The 16153-nt window shown below is 34.9% G+C and overlaps 1 non-coding gene and 1 pseudogene across 1 annotated transcript; one reads left to right on the plus strand and one right to left on the minus strand.

Moving 5' to 3' along the window:
- Positions 1 to 2792: 2792 nt before the first annotated feature.
- Positions 2793 to 16153, minus strand: part of LOC110583578 — a 117392-nt pseudogene continuing 104031 nt past the window's right edge.
- LOC123325591 lies at positions 4703 to 4808 on the plus strand. The gene has a single exon (XR_006540527.1). It is a non-coding gene; the product is annotated as a U6 spliceosomal RNA (small nuclear RNA).

Here is a 16153-nt window from a genome sequence, read left to right on the forward strand (position 1 = left end):
AGTGATGATATAATCTCAAAAGTGTAAGCAGATGTAATAATCCAACAGGACTATTAATATTTTTTATGGTATCCATTTTGAAATATGTTGAAGTAAGAGGCATCTTGGCAATATAACAGAATCTTAATGAAAATAGACTGGGAAAAATCAGCAAAAAATGTCTTAGTGAAACATGCTTCAGTTCCACATTTTAAAATGGACACATACAATAAATAGAATACAAATAAACTCATTTTAGAATAGATGCTTCTGAAAATATTAGTCAAAATTTTGTTTATTGTATTATTTATTTTTTGTTTGTTATATTTTAAATGCACCAATAGAGAAGCTAATCAAAGGAAACCAATAGTGATCCCTTAGTAAAATAAGAAATTTGAGATATGAAAATTACTTTCTGAATTTATCTAGTTTATCTTTTTTAATATAAATTAAGTTAACTTAAAATGAGCCATACTATTTTATTATGATGATTTGTCAAAATTTGAAGAGATTAATGTACGCACAGGTGAGGAAATACTTTATTTTGTACATTAAAGTTGCAGTGGCACCTTCTTGCTGAATAAAAGTTTCATTCAATAAGCATTTCATTGTGATAAGGTTTGTTTTTCTTGTTTACTATAGTAACAATGATTGCCCTACAGCTGACATTTTCTGAAACATGCTTATTTCAGCAGTTATACCTTGCAAATGCAGTTGTTTGCCAATATGACTAATTATTTGTTGACTAATGGTTCAAAAAATTTAATACCTTGTTTTTTAACTATCCCTCATTCAGTTTCAAACTCCTAAAGTCATAGTCAGTAGATTACTCTCAGATGTAAGCACTAACAAGGGACAAGATGGAGAATTCCATGGCATGAAAACTTGATGAAAAACTAAAATGAACAATAGATACAACTAATTTTGGTATATTTTCATTTCTTTATTTTTTAATAGTAAAAATCTATGTCACATTTAAATATTGAGTAATTTTATTATTGCACTGCATTTTTAAATTTTATTAACTTTAATTTATTATTAATTCACTTGGATACAATGGCAGAAAAAACGAGAAACACCACTTTTCTCATTTATCAAAATTTATGACTACTGGCATGTAATTTTATTCCAAAAGAGACAATGGCTCAGAGCATAATATTGGATGTTATATATGTAAATATTTAAACAATACAAATATCTTCCTCAAACAGCTTTCATTTTTAAAAGATGATATGTAGATAATGTTTTTTAAGGAAGCAACTAATAAAAGTCTACTTTCATAGCCCATTGCAAAAGCAGGCTGTGAGTACTGACTGCAGAAGTTTGTGGTGGCAGGCATGAACTCCTCCCACAAAATCTTTCAAGGGAAACACAGAGCCTTCAGAGAGAAATGGGCTCTTACATAATGAATAATGTGAAGACTTACACATATAAAGAATTCTGACTTTTCTAAATTTTCCCTCTGAAATTTCACATTGTTTCCAGAACAACTCTGTGAGATGGTTAGGGTAGCTTCTTTTAAGCCTATTTTACATATTTCTCTTCCGTTTCTAATAATCTTGCCATGTTTATGGCCATAATCTTAGCTCAGGATTATGAGCGGAAATGTGCTCCTTTCCAGAGCCCCTGCCTCTGATCTATCCCTACTGCCAAATGCTATAAAAGTCATCTTAATCCAGGGCACTGAGTATGACATTCCTTTTCTTCCAAAACATTTATTAATCTCATCCCTATCTGTATTTTTGCAAAGTTCTTTATGTGACTTTAACATGTACCTGATTTTCTAAGTGGTTTAAAATATTAAAAATTCATTAGATCCACTTGGTTGTCTGTGTGAATGAGGCCAAGAAAAGAACAATAGGAAAGTAGTAGGGTATTTAAATAAACAAAACATAATGTAATACTTTAAGAAAAAAAAAACAAATTATTAAGAGAACATTTCATATTTGATAAAAAGCTTGCCAGTATACTCCTAGTTAGGGAAATTGAGAAGTAAAATGTTCAATAATGAAATGATTGTGGCTTTCTAGAATGTTGACTGACAGTTTTTGACCTGCTAATGAAATTGGCATAATATTTTAATGAATTGTAACTGATAAAATGAGAATAATGAGACCCAGAGTTAAACTAAATGGAACAGATTACATGGGAGATAGAGTTAAATTTCTCATAAAATATATCTGATGACAAAGTAATTACCAAATAATTATGTAGTAAATTATATTTTTTATCTCTACCAGTGGGAAAACTCCCTTTATTTGCTGATTCACTTTAAACTTTGTTAAATAAACTTTCAGTAAAATTAATCAGCCTTTCAAAGACAGATTTCAGAAAAAATTAAATTAATATGATGTACTGGAAGAATGAGGATGGATTTCTTAATCATCCTAATCTACTTTTATGTTTCAACTTCCACCAAGTTACTTTGGTTACTGACATGATTTTGTCACATAAGGATATTGATCTCTCAGTGCTATAGCCAAGAATTTTGCATTTCCAAGGCTCAGGAAACTCTCTCTCTCTCTCTGTTTCTCTCATTCAGTCTCTCATACACACACACACACACAAACATCTTGTACATTAAATAAATTTTTACAAAATTTCAAAATCAGGGAAGAGTGAACCTGACCAAGCCTAATGCTAGGATCAGTGGCTTCAATGATCACGTATATTCATCAGGATCCTTGCTTACATTCCTCCTTATTTTCCCAGCTGTATCCACCCTTCAGACATCCATCACTTGATGAATCCAACTATTCATTTTCTTTGATTCTGTTCCCAGACTTCAAAGTGTTGCTGGACAAATCTCCATGCTAAGTCAATAAGCTCCACATAGGCCTTATGCTTTCTAGCTCCACTGGAGCTCCCACATGCTTCTTCATGGTCTCTTCACCTTTTCTTGTTATGTTCTCTGCAACCAACTTTACTGGGTCTTCAAAAAACTTCTTCCTCTTGTCAATGGCATACTTCACCTTTCCAATGCTGCCAAGAAGAAAATATGGCCACCAAACAGGACCAGCTCCCACCTTTGCTTCTGTACTTGCATATGACATCATACACTCTGGTCTTCTTCTCTCCTGTTAAAAGAAGAAGAGTTGATTGTCCTTTCCTAGTTTAATCATTCCACCCTTACTCAGTGTGGTAAACAGAATAATGGTCCCCTCAAAATGTCAACATCTTAATCTCTGGCCTTTGTAAATATTTTCCTTTACATGGCAAAAGAGACTTTGCAGACGTGATTAAGTATAGGATCTTGAGTTAAGGAGATTATCCTGGATTATCTGAGTTGGCCCAATTTCCTCACAAGATCCTTGTAAAAGGAAAATCAAGGTCAGAGTGAGAGGAGATATGAAGATATATGACAGTGGAAGCTGAGATATGAAAGAGAGAGAGAGAGGGAGATTGAGAGAGAAATTTGAAGATGCCATGGCTTTACAGATGAAGGATGAGGCCACAAACCAAGGAATGCAGGTAGCCTCTAGAAGCTTGAAAAGGCAAGTAAATGGATTGTCCCCCGTAGCCTCCAGAAAGGAGCACAGACCTACTGACATCCTGATTTTTTAGCTCCATAAAACCCATTTTGGATTTCTGACCTCCAGAACTGTAAGCTACCAAACTACAGCATCAGTAACAAACTAGTATACCAGTATCTCAGTTTCCATCATTTATACAGACATTTTATCCCATTATCTTTTCTATTTTCTCTACCAACAATTTGCCTGTTCTTTTAGCTCTTTCTTTTCAGGTTGCAAAAAAAGAAGCCTTCCATTAACCTTTTGCTCAAATTATTGCACTTATATGTCTCCTTCCTTTCAGCATCATTCTTATTAAAAAATAGTTTACATCTTCTATGCCTGCCCCTCAAACCTTGGTAATCTATTCTCTGACTCCTGCCCTGCCCTGAATGGCTTTTCCAACCTCCATGGCAGTTTCTTCTTATTTGACAAATTTAACCAAGGTTTTGTCTCACCTGAGGGATTTGCAGTTTTTTGTTTTTTGTTTTTTTTTTTTTTGGATTTGCAGTTTTTGACAGTAATTGCCTATTCTCTCATGGCTTCTAGTTATCATTTTGATTAGTCTATCTGGGATTCTTCACAGGCTCCCCGCCCCCCATCTTCTGGCCACTATTTATATGTTGGTGGATGACTCAAGTTCTACTCTTTTCTCTTTCATTTTTACTTTCCATATAAACTTTGGATGATCTGATCTACTTTCATGGTTTTCATTACCAGATACAAGTGGACAACTTCTAATCAGTGAGTCTCAACTTTACTCTTGAATTCCAGATACATTTATCTACTAGACATGTCTGCCTGTCTGTTTTCCAGGCACCCCAAACATTATTTAAACCCAGAGAGATTCTTCTCATGTCAGTGTCTCATAGAAGAAACGAGGAATCATCCTTATCTCCTCCATCCTATTGATTCTTCTTTCTACTTTGCTCAGTTGAGTTTATTTCATTAATATCAAACACATTAATCTTTACACCCCACAATGCCTCCACCATTTGAAAGTTCACCTCATCTTTTCCCTAGGAGATTTAAAAGCCTCCTAATTGGTCCTTATACCACAAACTTTCCTCACCTTCCAAACCTGTCTTCATCCTGCCACCAGCATGACCATTCCTAAAGCTAAATCTGATTATGTCTCTGCCTTGTTTAACAATTTCTTCTATGTTTAAGTTGCCACAGATAAAGTATACATTTCTTAACATTGCCTCTAAGTGCTCATTTCAGCAGCACATATACTAAAATTGCAACAATACAGAGAAGATTATCATGGCCCCTGTGTAAGGATAACATTGCTTCTGAGATCTGTTCTAGTCTTCTGGCTAACTTCCCAGCCTTTCTCCTCTCCACATCAGATACTCTGTGCTCTAAACACAGAGCAGCTCCTTATTCACTAGATCTGCCTGATCCTTTCTTGACTGCATGTCTTTGCACACATTCTTCCTAAAATTTGCTTCCTTCTTCATCTGACAAAATCAGCCAATTGGTTAACCTCTTTGAATCTTTTCTCAAGTAGCCAGAACCAGTCACTAAATGTATGTTTTTAGATCACTCTGTTCCTGTCTATGTTATAGCACTTACATTGCATTGTAATTATTAGTTTTTGTATTCTGACTGGTCTTTGAATTCTTTAAGGGCAGGCTGTGTCTTCTTCATATTTATATACTTAGTACCTAGCACTGTGCTTGACACATGGGAAACATTAAGTAAATGTAGCATGGATCAATGACATCATAAATTGGTGTGAAAAGGTCACATAATGATTTTCTGAAAAACAACACTCAAAAGTTCTTTAAGTAAAACTAAAGGAAGCTGTGAAAGAATTGATTATGAAAGTAACCATATTATGGTTGATGTGGCAGTGGAGATAACAGCTCAAAGATTCTTCGAGAGGAATACCGTTTACTTTCCCGTAGGTGTGGTACACAGATGAATAGGATGCCATCTGTGTTCTCAAAAGATTCCAATCTGTATGGAAAAACAGTCATGTGAACAGTTTGGTGGAATAAGAGACTACAAAAGCTATGCTATTTTTGTATACTGGATACTAGCATCATACAAAGAGATGGTGGTGAGTTCCTTATGGGGTCAATTAAGGCTTTTTAGAGAAAGTCATTATATCAAACAAAAAGTGCAACATTTTTGAGGAAAAAAAGCAAATATTACTACCAGAAATTTTAAAATTTAAAATGGACGATGCATGAAGGTGGAGCGTTGGTTTTGTGTTCTTCTTATAAGCCAATGGAACATGTGTCATATTCATGCATATTTATACATATTCAAAAGCTGTATTCTGATTGAAAATTTTATTACAAACTGGTGTGTATCATTGATTTTATTAAGCAACCATACTGAAATTTTGCCTGGCCAGAGGAGAAATTGAAATCTTTCAGTACAAACTCTGATCTATTATAGTGGGAAAAGATCAAAGCATTTAGTCAGGTGAAGTGATAGAGGTCCTGTTGGGCCTGGCATCATACTATAGAACGTTTAGACTTTGTTCTTATTCCCACATTCTTTTGGAATGTGATCAAAGGCATTTAGATCTCTCAGTCCACACAGTTTGAAATGGACTGTCACCTCAGATAAAAGATTCTGAAGAGTTTATGGGGACATTATCGGAAAACCATCAATCAATTATTATTGTAAGTTAAACAAATATCCCTGATAAAAATCATGAAAACTTATACATATAATTAATTTAATAATTTTACTTTGTAGTTATTGAGTCCCATTAAGAGAAAATTTATTTCCATGCTAACAGTGTATTTTAATAGTTTTTTGTTGCAATTTTGATACACGGTAAGGCTAAGATGTCTACATGCATTTGATATTGATTGTTTTTCCCAGGATATATCTGCCTAAGGAAAAAAGTAATCATTACACATAATGAAAATCAGGTGTTTTTGACTTTACTATATCTGGATAGGACAAGCTCCCAAAACCTATTTGTCTTCTTTGTTAAGAGTATTTTGGTTGTTCTTAGGTTTTTGTAAATTCAAATTAATTTTATAATCAGTTGGTGAAATTCCTTTGAAACTATGTAAGATTTTATTGAAATTGCAATTAATCTATAGATTAATTAGAATTGAAATTTTGTGTCAATTGATGAATATGATATACATCTCTATTTGACTCCTATTTGTCTCAATAAAGGTTTAGATTTGTCTACAGAAAGGTATAAAATTTGGGGGACACCTGGGTGGGTCAGTCGTTAAGCATCTGCCTTTGGCTCAGGTCATGATTCCAGGGTCCTGGGATCAAGCCCTGCATCAGGCTCCCTGTTCCATGGGAAGCCTGCCTCTCCCTCTCCCACTCCCCCTGTTTGTGTTCCCTCTCTCACTGTGTCTCTCTCTGTCAAATAGATAAATAAAATCTTTTTTTTTTAAAGATTTTATTTATTTATTTGAGAGAGAGAATGAGATAGAGAGCATGGGGGGGGGGTCAGAGAGAGAGGCAGACTCCCTGCTGAGCAGGGAGCCCAACGTGGGACTCGATCCCAGGACTCCAGGATCATGACCTGAGCCGAAGGCTTAACCAACTGAGCCACCCAGGCGCCCGATAAATAAAATCTTTAAAAAAAAAAAGGAAGGTATAAAATTTTTGTTAAATTTATTCCTAGGTTTCTATTTTTATTATTGTTATTGTTATTACTGTAAATGCTGTTTTGGCCTACTTCACTTCTACCTTAGTCACACAATCTTAGCCAAGAGGCCGAGAAACGATCACTTCTACCTTAGAAAAGGCTGTCTAAGAATTTTCCCAGGATCATTATTTTTAATTGCAAGGATGACTGGAACTATGTATTTATTGACCAGAGAAAGTATAAATAAATTGTGCTCTATCCATACAATGGAATATGGTACATAAGTTAAATTTGAATGAAAGACAGTATATACACTAATACAAGTAAAGCTTAGACAGAAAATGCTACTTAAAAAAATTCAGAGAGCTATATGCAACACATAATTTTTATAAGCTCAAAAATAAGCAAATTGAATATATAATGTTTTAGCGCTATTCACATATATGGTAAAAGTGTTTTAAAAAAATAAAAAAATCAACTCAAATTAATGATAACAATTACCTTGGGGATGGTAAAATGGAGAATAGGATTAGGAAAGAATAAAAAACTTCCAATGAAGAGACAATATTCTAGCTTTTAATTTGGATGGTGTTTCATGTGTGTTCATTTTATTATTATACTTCATTAGTTACATACATTCTTTTGTATGCATCAAATATTAGAGGCTGATTTTTAAGTAAGAAGAATAGCTCAATGACTTTTAAAAACGGTTAAGAATTCACAAATAAATAACAGATCACTAAGAATTACTGTAAATCTTTTTACTAACTTGTAATCCTCTTATACAAGGCCTGTGAACACCAAATCCTTGGAAAGAAACTTTTATAACCTTTGTATGTAGCCTTAGACATAACAAGAAATATGTTTTCATAATACATTAAAGTGATTCTGATTGAAAAATATTATAGTCTTTGAAATAAATAAAATATGTCAGTATATCATTAGAATATTGGTATTATAAAATTACTCTCTTCAAGTCTTTATAAAACTATCATCTATTCAATGAGACCTACACTGATAACTTATTACTGCAAACTGCTCTCCCCAAACCTTAACCCTGGTCTTCTTTTTCTTTCTTCTCATTTATAGCACTTAACATCTTTGATCATACTGTATACTTTACTTATGATATTTATTGTTTAATATCTATTTTCTATCACTAGAAGGCAGTATGGGAGCTAGCTTCCAAGATGGCCCCCTCTGTACCATTTCTCTTAGTGTTTGTGTCTTGATGTGGTACTCACCCACTTTGAGTCATGGATGGCCAATGTGAAAAATAGAATACTGTAGAAGTGGTTTTGTATGATTCTCAAAACTAGGTCATAAAAAATATTTCAGTTTCTATTTTGTCCTCTTTTGGATCATTTACCTGGGTAAAGTCATCTGTCATATCATAAGGACACTCAAATAGTCTTGTGGAAAGGGACACATGAGAATGAACTGAGGCTCACTGCCAACAACGACAAACAATTTGCCAGCCAAGTGAGTGATCCACCTCAAAAGTAGATTTTCCAACCCTAGTCATGCCTTTAGGTAACTATCTCTGGCCCCCATTTGACTATGACCTCATAACCCAATCACCTAGGTGAGTTGCCCATGAATATTTGATTCTCAGAAACTATGAGAGATAATAAATGCTTATTTTTTTAAGCCAGGAAATTATGATTTAAAAACAAATCATAAATGTGATAATTAAATCCTTTGTTGAAACCTCAGAAAGATGTAAAGTTGTAACTCAGAGAACTATTCAGTTAAACAATGGGGCTTTGTTCTCGTAGCCTCAGCTTAGCCCGAAGGTAGAAAATATCTTGAAGATGCCTCTGAGTGTGGCTTTTATCTAACAAAGTGAACCCCAATATGATTCATAAGGGACCAAAGAAAATTTAAGAGAATTATACAGACAGAAACACTGCTAGCTTGATTGGAAAGGGACAGAAACAGTGCAGAATAAAAAGAGGAAGTTGGATCCCCATTTTACATACAGGAAGCAAACTGATAAAATTACTCAGCTGTAAATACAGGTTACATTGCCTGATGAAGGAAGAAGGACTGGAAGGGCAGAACTAAGGGACCGCAGTGTAGAGCAAAGAACCACGACCTGGCTTTTAGTCTTAATGAAAGAACTAGCAACATGTGCCTTGTGGGATTCAGAATTGCTGAGGATCAGTGATGCCTATAAATCTCCCATTGTCTCTCTTTTTCAATAGGAGAGTTTATTGTGTATACCTTTGTTTATACCAAGCCAATGATTGAGCATTGACCATGTGTCATATATTATCATATTTAATCCTTACAATCCCATAGCTCCATATTAAGAAATGGAGGACAATGGGACATGAAGAACTTTGATTGTACTAGTTACTGTCAGAGACAGAATTTGAACTAACACCATTAGAGTCCAAAACTATGTTCAGTGAATATCATCAATTCACTATGCTATCCTGCCTTAGATTTCAAGTCTAACATCCTGATTTCAGATGGATGGCCTTTAAATGCAGTAAAACCAAGAAAGATTTCTGGGGCATACATGCTGACTTATATTTTGAAGATGTCATTGTCTTTGGCATGTTCTGAAGGAGAAATTTTGACTTTTTTTTAAAGTAGGCCACACACCCATTGTGGGGCCCAACACTGGGCTTGAACTCATGACCCTGAGATCAAGACCTGAGCTGAGATCAACAGTTGGACACTCAACCAACTGAGCCATGCAGGCGTCCCCAAATTTTCACTTTTAAATAGAATGCCTTTGTTGAAACCTCAGAAAGGTTTACCTGCTAATACCTGCTAATATTTTACAAAATATATAAATTTATTTTAATATTACATATAGTTGATGACAAAAATAATTCTCATGGGTCAATTAAATATGAATTAATTTCTCATTTTGATATAAATAATGGAACAAGAACAGGATATCTGTAATAAATCCCACAGGGAAAAAGGAAAACTGGGTGGCACGTAGGAGTCACTTGTCTGTAAGCAATTCTGGAATCCCATTGAACAGACATCCTAAGAACTTTTATCCTGAGGTGGCAGGGGTTCCTTGATTAAGTTTCTTGTTCTGCTCTGGAAGACTTCCTATATCTATTGTTCTACCTATTCTTTGGCTTTGCCTTCTGGGATGTTTCTTCTTTCCTATTATATTTGGTTTATCTGAAAGAGGAATTGGAAACTATGTTCAATAAAAAGCTTTCTCAACCAGTTTCTTCCCCCATAACTTTGAAAGCCCACAGTATTTTCTTGTTTATTTGGGATTCTATGGTCCAAGCTTATAAGCATTCCTTTGAAAATGCAGTAGGACTTCTGATTTATTTGCTTCCAGTCAGTTCCATGAGTTATGATTTGGGAGTCTTCTTTACTTTTTTTGTTTTCTTATTCCATGCATCTCCCCCAAATATTGGAAGCTAACTTGAAGTTCTCTGGAACATATATGTCAGCTATACCTATAATCTGATCTTTTCCCTATTTATTTTTATTCAGTAGAAAAGGTATACTGGTTTTGCTCCCTCAAAGTCAATTTCATTCTATTCGCTTATCGTCAGAATCTGAAAACTCTGTTTTTCCAATCATGCAAGGCCCAAATTTCTGTTTGTAAACTGGCTAATTCTTCTGTGCTAATCACTTTTCATAATATATTATGAAACATAGCCAATATCAATTAATATACATCCTTTCCCTGGGACTACTGTTGGTTTGTAAATTGGCCCCTGGTATGCAGAGGGCAAGAAGAGACCAGAGAAAGAGGCGGACCACTCCAGATTGGTAGGTGGCCGTTTTAATAAGCAAGGAAACTTGTGTACAAGGCTTGTCTTCAGTGGCTACAAAATGACCAGATCTCCTCACCTTAGCACAATCTTAAAAGTTTATAGAGGCCTAAATCGGGTTCAGTCACATACATCATGAAGATGGCTTCAACAACACCTTACTCTTGAGGCTACGTCCTTGGAATAGCTCCCACTGTGGCAACAGTGGGCAGAATGTATATTTCAAGGACAGGGAAGGCGGTGCTCAGGTGTAACTCACAGGTCAACTGGAGATCATGTCCTCTCGATGACCTCCTCTATCAATTCCAAGTTAAGTAATACATGGTCTTTCTTCTACTCTATTAGCATTAACAAATATAGAGCCTATACCTGATCACATAATCTTATCTCCATCTTTGCTGCTGCTATCGGTTCCCTTGCCTTGTGACCATAGGTTAATGTCAAATATTTTAAGCTTTGTTACACTACAGCACATTTCATGCTATATCTTTTGGCTTAAATAATGTTAATTACCACAGCAAACAAACCCCAGAATCTCAGTGGTTCAACAGAACAATTTTTTTCTTATTCATATTTATTTTCCAATATGCAAGATGGCTGGAGAAGGCACTCTGTAAGTCACTCAGGGACCCAGGTTGTGTGAGGAACCATGGTTTAGTAGGTAGCTACAGGAAGAGAAGAGAGAGATGGAGGGGGTGCCCTCATCTTAAGAGCTCAGCTGAGAAGTAATGCATCACTTTCATTCATAGTCCACTGACTATAACTGGTCACAAGTCTCCAACCTAAGTGCAAGGAGTCTGGGAAAAATTGAGAAGCACATAGAATAATAAGAATGTAGATGAGATCAACTTTTAGGTCCTCTTAACTCCAAATTTTTATGAATCTGTGCTTAAACAATAATCTACGCTCTAACAGTTTCCTTATAGATAATATCTTCAGAATATTAGAGGAAACATGATCTGTCCAACACAGATTACCTTTCCATTTTTTAAAAAGATTTTATTTATTTATTTGAGAGACAGGGCAGAGAGAGAGAGAGAGAGCACGAGCAGGGGGGAGGGGCCAAGGGAGAAGGAGAAGCAGGCTCCCCACTGAGCAGGGAGCCCCGTGTGGGGCTCTATCCCAGGACCCTAGGATCATGATCTGAGCCAAAGGCGGATGCTTAACTGACTGAGCCACCCAGGCACCCCTACCTATTCCATTTTAGAGCAATGAAAAGTCCTTCTCTCTACCACTCCCCCTTCCAAAAAGTTCCACATGTTTCTGTTATGTTATTTGAGTAGTCACTTTTTTTATTAGAAAATATTTAGGGAGCACTTTTGTGTTGCTTCCATGGACAATAAAGCAGGTTAGAGTAAAAGCAAATGAAACAAAATGGCCAGCAATTTTTCCCCACTTAAAAAAAAAAAAGCTAAGTAACAACTAATATACTAGAGTTTTTATGAATTCAGGGACTGAAATTTCTTCATTCAAACTCTGGGTTGTGTTTATATTTTAATCAAATTGTTTATTTTGAGGAAACAGTAAGACTGATTATCATTGTTATAACAAAGGCTAATTTAAATCTTTATTTCTATTTTCTAGTGTTATGCTGATATAAAAGAACAGTTTTCTTTTGTTACTTAAAATGTGACATTTTGTGTTTTTCTACAGAATGGAAAAATATTTCGTATTCTCTAGCTGGTGTCTTTAACTGTATTTAGTTTTTATTTCTTATGGTGATAAATTTTTTACTTTTGGTTTAGTTTAAAAGTGGGGATAAAAGGGGAAGGAACAGAAACTTCCCTTTAAATGTTTATGCAATTTGTACAATTTGGGTTCTGAAACAAAGGGGGCAATTTCCGGATTGATTGATTGTGTGTGTGTGTGTCTGTGTGTATAATTGAAATAGTGCCTACAAGCAAAAAACATTCCATTCTAAATAAATTAGAACAAATATAAGTGCAATAATTTCTTCTAGGAATCAGACACAATTATTATTATCAATACTATTATTTATTTAGGTAAATATTTTTTAAATATAGAAATTTATAAGTGTATAGTTTGTAATTTATATGGCAAATTGGAATGATTACTTTATTAAAGGGAAGGCCCAGGACAGTGTGCATGCTCATCATCTACAGAATAAAGTCCAGATAACTCAGCAGGACATGTTCTGGCTTGCCCACCTCTCCAACTCCATCTTCAGCTCTCATCATGGCCAGCCTTGTGTGCTAGCATTACTAAACAGCTTGCAGTTCCTCCAAAATGTCACGCTACGTAGGAACTCCATAATAATGTATGCCTGGCATTATTTTCAGTCTTTTTTTTTCTGTCTAAGGAAAATGTTCTTTACATTAAGGACATTTACTCAATTTATTGATATATATTTATTAGTGTGATTACTTGGCTCAAGACCATTTCCCCAAGTAGAATGTAGGCTCTGTGTTTTGAAGGACCCACTACATTTGATTTGATTATCACTGTGTCCCTGTGGCATTGTGCTTATCACATGGTAGGTACTCAGTAATTGTCAAATGATCAAAAGAATGAACTGTATTCTTATCTGTCTTTGAGTATGGAACAATGAAGATTAGAAATAAGATTACTATGATATAGTTGCCAGTTTCTGAGGGATCTGTTTTTAGTTTTCTACTTTTTAAATAAGTAGGAGAGGCATTACTATTTATTAAGCATTCATTATATGCAAAGTATTGAATTATGTTTGCACAGAAGCATGAGGATTTATTCTATCTTTTCCTTTGAGGAAATGACAATCCAAATAATGGCCAGGATCAAAACCATGAAAAATACACAAGATAAACATAATTTTCCAAAAACTGAATTCCTTTTACTGCCAAGGCCCAAACCAGTAAGTCTGAATAGTCATTTTCCCTGGGTTTTTATTTTATTTTTGTTTGCCCAAGGCATTTTATGGTATCTGTTTGGAATGGTTCACTCTAAAGACTAACTTGGAAATGTAGTTTTATTTCCACTACATTCAGTGAGTGAGAAATCTAGAACATGTAGCTATGATGCAGAAGGGGAATAAAAAGAAACACCCATTAGGAGAGCTTCATGGTATATTTACTCCTAATTCCAGATGGGCCTCCTGCCACATCATATCCTCACCATGTATCTCTTGTCCTTCTTAGCCTTTACAGGATGGCAGGTTCAATTTCAGCACTCACTGTCACCTTAGGGCCATTTTCTAAACCTATTTTGATTTTCTTGACTAAATATTCCTTTAATGAACATGAAAAGAAATGTGGGCAAAAAATGGTGAGTAAAGATAAAGAAGACTTTGACCACTTTTCCCCAAGTAGGCCCATAACTGCAATAGGCAAAATTTGACCAAGAATTTACTGACCCTTTCTACTGCTGGATAGTATGATTCATTCAACCACAAATATTTTTTGAGTACAATAAATATTTTCCAGTTCTAGGGAACGGAGATGTAGCATGGTACAGACAATAATCCCTACCTTCAAGGAACTTACATTGTAGTGGAGGATTTTATTTTCTAGTGTCTACTTTAGACACGAGACCAGAGCATTGCTGAAAAAATTTACTTTTCATGCAAAATCCACTCATTTTTATGTTTTGAAGAAAACTTCTCTAATAGCCTAGCAGGCATATGAGGGCCTATATAGTTTGGTCTCTACTTACCTCTTTAACCTTGTAATAGTTTTCTGAAAACAACATGCATTTATTATCTCATAGTTTATTAGTAAATATTAATAAATCTCACAGATTTATTATCTGCAGATCTGAAATCCAACTTGGCACAATTAGTTTCTCTGCTCTGGGTTTCACAAGATGGAAATCAAAGTGTTAGTCATCCTAGGCTCTTATCTGGAGGCTTTGGAAAGAATCCATTTCCAAGCTCATTCAGGTTGTTAGTTGAAGTCAGATCTATCATGGTTGTTGTAAATGGCAGGATTTCATTCTCTTTTATGGCTGAGTAATATTCCATTTTATTTATATATATCTATCTCACGGCTTCTTTATCAGTTCATCTGTCAGTGGACACTTAGGCTGCTTCCATAGTTTGGCTATTGTAAATAATGCTGCAATAAACATAGGGGTGCATATATCTTTTCAAATTAGTGTTTACATATTCTTTGGATAAATACCCAGTAATGTAATTACTGGATCATATGGTAAGTCTATTTTTAATTTTTTAAGGAATCTCCATACTGTTTCTCACAGTGGCTTCTCTAGTTTGCGTTCCCACCCACAGTGCACAAGGGTTCCTTTTTTCCCACATCCTCACCAACACTTGTTTCTTGTCATTTTAATTTTAGCCATTCTGACAGGTGTGAGATGATATCTCATTGTGGTTTTGATACACATTTGCCTGATGATGAGTGATGTTGAGCATCTTTTCATGTGTCTGTTAGCCATCAGGATGTCTTCTTTGGAGGAATGTCTATTCATATCTTCTCCCCATTTTTAATTGTTTGGGTTTTTTTGGTATTGAGTTGTATAAGTTCTTTCTTTATTTCGGATACTAACCCTTTATTGGATATATCATTTGCAAATATCTTCTTCCATTCTGTAGGTTGTCTTTTAGTTTTATGTTTCCTTTGCTGTGCAGAAGCTTTTTATTTTGATGTAGTTCCAATAGTTTATTTTTACTTTTGTTTCCCTTGTGTTAGGGGACATACCTAGGAAAATGTTGCTACTGCTGATGTCAGAGAAATTGCTGCCTGTGATACCTTGTAGGATTATTATGGTTTCAGGTCTCATATTGAGGTCTTTAATCCATTTTTTAATTTTTGTGTATAGTATTAGAAAGTGGTCCAGTTTCATTCTTTTGCATGAAGCTGTCCAGTTTTCCCAACACCATTTGTTAAGATATTCTTTTATGATTATATATTCTTGTCTCCTTTGTCATAGATTAATTCACAATAAAAGCATGGGTTTATTTCTGGACTCTCTATTCTGTTCTATTGATCTACATGTCTATTTTTGTGCCAGTACCATACTGTTTTGATTACTATAGCTTTGTAGTCTATCTTGAAATCTGGGATTATGATACCTCCAGTTTTGTTCTTTTTCAAGTTTTGGCTATTCAGGTTCGTTTGTGGTTCCATACAAGTTTTAGGATCATTTGTTCTAGTTCTGTGAAAAATGCTGTTGGTATTTAATAGGGATTGCATTAAATCTGTAGATTGTTCTGGGTAGTGTGGACATTTTAATAATATTTGTTCTTTCAACCCATGAGCATGGAATATCTTTCCATTTGTTTGTGTTATTTTCAATTTCTCTCAGTGTCTTATAGCTTTCAGAGTATAGGTCTTTAACCGCCTTAGCTAAATTTATTCCTATGT

The sequence above is a fragment of the Neomonachus schauinslandi genome, chromosome 8 (assembly GCF_002201575.2).
Source record: "Neomonachus schauinslandi chromosome 8, ASM220157v2, whole genome shotgun sequence".
NCBI classification, from domain to species: Eukaryota; Metazoa; Chordata; class Mammalia; order Carnivora; family Phocidae; genus Neomonachus; species Neomonachus schauinslandi.